This window comes from Mus pahari, chromosome 3 (genome assembly GCF_900095145.1).
Source record: "Mus pahari chromosome 3, PAHARI_EIJ_v1.1, whole genome shotgun sequence".
NCBI classification, from domain to species: Eukaryota; Metazoa; Chordata; class Mammalia; order Rodentia; family Muridae; genus Mus; species Mus pahari.
The window spans coordinates 95,373,616-95,378,043 of NC_034592.1; the positions used below are offsets into that span (position 1 = coordinate 95,373,616).

The window sequence follows — 4,428 nt, forward strand, 5'->3', positions numbered from 1 at the left end:
ATATAGTCAAGTTGACAACCAGGAATAGCCACTACAGGCTCTTCTCCATTTTTGTACCTGCAGTTCTTTTAGAATTTTAGACAGGAATAATTCTGAATCAAAGGTTTTGACTGTGGAATGAATGGGAACTCATGAAATTTAAAAACTTCTGTAAGGCAAAGAACATAGACTATAGGACACATCAGCAACCTACCGAAAGGGAAAAAGTCTTCACTAACCCCATATCGAGTAGAGGGCTAATATCCAAAATATAAAAAAGCAAAAAATCAAGAGGCTAACATCCAAAAAACCAACAACCCAATAAAAAATGTAGTATAGAACTAAACAAAGAATTCACGACAAAGGAATCTTGAATGGCTTAGAAGCACTTAAAGAAATGTTCAAAGTCCTTAATGATCAGAAAAATGAAAATCAAAATGACCCTGAGATTCCAGTCTACACCAATCAGAATGGCTAAGATCAAAACCTCAGGTGTCAGCACATGTTGTAAAGAATGTGGAGAAAGAGGAATATTCCTCCACTGCTGGTGGGATTACAAACAGTTACAACCACTCTTTAAATCAATCTGGAGATTCCTCACAAAGTTGGAAATGCATCTACCTGAAGACCCAGTTATACCACTCTTGGGCATATACTCAAAAGATGCTCCACCATGTCACAAGGTGTTCATAGAAGCTTTATCTGTGATAGCCAGTGCTGGAAGTAACCCAGATGTCCCACAATGGAAGAATAGATACAAGAAATGTGGCTCATGTACACAATGGAATACTATTCATCTATTAAGAATGAGGACATCATGAGTCTTGCAGGCAAATAGAAAATATCTTGAGTGAGGTAACTCAGACCCAAAAGACTCAAAAGGACATGTATGGTATGTACTCACTAATAAGTGGATATTAGCCAAAATAGTACAGAATACCCAGGATATAATCCACAGAACTCAAGAAAGTTAACAAGTTGAAAGCCCTAAGTAAGGATACTTCAATCCCTCCCCCGGGAGGGAAAAGAAAGCAATCAGAGGGGCTGAGGGAGGGAGGGACCTCAGTGGGAGAGAGGAGGAAGAAGGAAAAAGAGGAACATGATCAGGTGTTGGGGGGAAGGAAACAATAGTGAAGCCCTGAAAACCAGCTGAATGAATGGAAATATGCAACTTCAGGAGGTGGTAGGTGGGGAGACCCTCTAGAATGTAACAGAAACCTAGGAGGTGAGAGACTCTTAGCACTCAAAGGGAGGTACCATAGATGAAATTCCCTACAGTGGGCAAAAGGAACTTGTAGAGTCCACCTCCAGTAGAAAGTCAGGACATCAAGTGGAAGGATGGGGTTACCGTGCCACAGTCCAAAATACTTAGCCCCCTTCTAAGTAGGATTAAAGTTTTCTCACTTGACCCTTCCTTCTTGGTTAATTTCTTTGGGTTTGTGGGGTATATTATGGGCATTCTGTACTTTATAGTTAATATTAACTTATCAGTGAGTATATACCATGTATGTCCTACTGAGTCTGGGTTACATCATTCAGGATGGTATTTTTCGAGTTCCATTTTTTGCCTGTAAAATTCATGATGTCCTGTTTTTAAACACCTGAATAGTATTTCAGATCTAGAAGTCTATTGTGAAATTCTGTTTCCTTGTGGTCTGTACCACCACTTGCACCCATGGTAGATTGGCCTGCCTGCTCCACTATCCCATAGCTCTGCCTCTCTCCCAAGAGGAGATTCCCTCCCTGCTCTAACCTAGGACACAGCACCACTGCACTTTTTTTTTTTTTTTTGGTTTTTCGAGACAGGGTTTCTCTATATAGCTCTGGCTGCCCTGGAACTCACTTTGTAGACCAGGCTGGCCTCGAACTCAGAAATCCACCTGTCTCTGCCTCCTGAGTGCTGGGATTAAAGGCATATGCCACCACACCCGGCTAATAGAGACAAGAAGATGTTGAAAGGCAAATACAAGAACATCATGAGGGGCTGGAGAGATGGCTCAGTGGTTAAGGGCACTGACTGCTCTTCCAGAGGTTCTGAGTCTAATTCCCAGCAGCCACTTGGTGGCTCACAACCATCTATACTTGGATCCAATATCCTTTCCTGGTATGTCTGAAGAAAGTGACAGTGTACTCATATACAGAAATAAATCTTTAAAAAAGAACATTATGAACAGAACCTAATGCAATTTTGGCACCCTCAGAACCCAGCTATCCTAACACAGCAAGCCCTAGATACCATAACACATGTAAAGAGCAAGATTCTTACCATAAGTTACATCTCATAAAGATAATAGAAGCCTCTAGGACATAAATAATTCTCTCAAACAAATACAGGTAAACACAGTCAAACAGTTAGAAGCCCTTAAAGAGGAAACAAATAAATCCCTTAAATAAATACAGAAAAGTGCAATCAAACAGGTGAAAGAATTAAACAACATAGTTGCAAGACCTAAAAGTAGAAACAGAACCAATAAAGAAGTCACAGATAGAGGCAATCCCGAAGATGGAAAATCTAGGAGAGAGAACATGAACTACAGAAGCAAGCATCACCAACAGTGTACAAGAGGTGAAGATACCATAGAATATATTGATACATTAGTCAAAGAAAATGTAACGTGTAAAAAAGTTCCTAACCCAAAACATCCAGGAAATTTGGGACACAATGAAAAGACCAAACCTAAGAGTAATAGGAATAAAAGAGGGTGAAGATTCCCTGTTCAGTAAGCCAGAAATCATCTTCGACAAAATCAAAGAGGAAAACTTCCCTAACGCAAAAAATGAGATGGTCATTAGTGAACAAGAAGCCTACAGAACCAGAAAGGAACATTCTTCTGTCACATAATAACCAAAATAGTAAATGCACAGAGGAAAGAAGGAATATTAAAAACTGTAAGGGAACACTACCAAGTAACATATAGTGGAATATAGGTAATACACCTGACTGTTCAATAGCGTAAAAAGCCAAAAGATCCTGGACAGAGTTCTTATAGACCCTAAGAGAATGCAGATGCCAGCCAAGACCACTATATACAGCAAAACTCTCAACTACCATACATGAAGAAACCAAGATATTCCATGGACAAACAAATTTTTTAAAGGTTCTATATTTTGTTACCAATTTAGACATGAGCAAGTCTCCATGTTAAAAACGTTGAACTTTCTGGTAAAATGGATGATAGCCATGACTCATTATAATCCCCAGTCTTGCCACTGTCTGAATCCTTACAGATCCTGCTTCATTCTCCTCCAGCATCTTCTCTTAGATTTATACCTGATTTGGTTACCAGTTTCATTAAAATCCATTGAGAAATAGGATAATTTTGCTTCTGTTTCATGGCCAAGAATCACTTGGTTCTGAAAGTCTTGTGAGAAGACATGTCAAGAAACCAAATCAGGTATAGAACACAGGATGACAAAATCAAATTTAAACAATATCTTCCTTCTAATCCAGCCTTATGGAGGACACTAAAAGGAAAACTACAACACAACTACAACCACATGAAAGAAAACATAATAAATTAATCATCCCCAGCAAATCACAAGGAAGAGAATCACACACACACACACACACACACACACACACACACACGCAATAGCACCTCCAACAATAAAATAACAGGAACTAATAATAATTGGTCACTAACATCTCTAAACAACAATGGACTGATTACATAAACAGGACCCAGAATTTTGCTGCATACAGGAAACACAACACGCCATTAAGGGCGTGGTGGCACACACGCCTTTAATCTCAGCACTCGGGAGGCAGAGGCAGGTGGATTTCTGAGTTTGAGATCAGCCTGGTCTACAAAGTGAGTTCCAGGACAGCCAGGGCTATACAGAGAAACCCTGTCTCGAAAAAACAAAAAACAAAACAAAATAACGCCCCCCCCAAAAAAGAAATGAAACACAACTCAGTGACAAAGACAGACACTACCTCAAAGTAACGTAAAGGGCTGGAAAAAATGTTTTCCAAGCAAACCGTTCCATGAATCAAGCTGTAGTAGCCCTTCTAATATCCAATAAAATAAACTTTCAATCAAAAGTAATCAAAAGATATAGGGAAAAACATTTCATGCTCATCAAAGGAACAATCAACCAAAGTGAAGTCTCAATTCTGAATATCTATACACCAAATACAAGGATACCACATTTGTAAAAGAAACTTTACAAAACTCAAAACACACAATGAACCCCACACAATAATAGTGGGAGACTTCAATACCCCACTCTCACCAATGGACAGGTCATCAAAACAGAAACTAAACAGGGACCCAGTGAAACTAATAGAGGTTATGAACCAAATGGATTTAACAGATATCTTTAGAACATTTTATCCTAAAATAATATACCTTCTTAGCACCTCATGGTACCTTTTCCAGAGTTAACCATATCATCAGTCAAAAAACAAGCCTCAACAGAAACAAAGAGGTGGAAATAATTCATTGC

At 39.0% G+C, this 4,428-nt stretch overlaps 1 pseudogene; it reads right to left on the reverse strand.

Moving 5' to 3' along the window:
• Positions 1 to 3,201: 3,201 nt before the first annotated feature.
• Positions 3,202 to 3,356, reverse strand: LOC110319656 (annotated as a pseudogene).
• Positions 3,357 to 4,428: the final 1,072 nt, after the last annotated feature.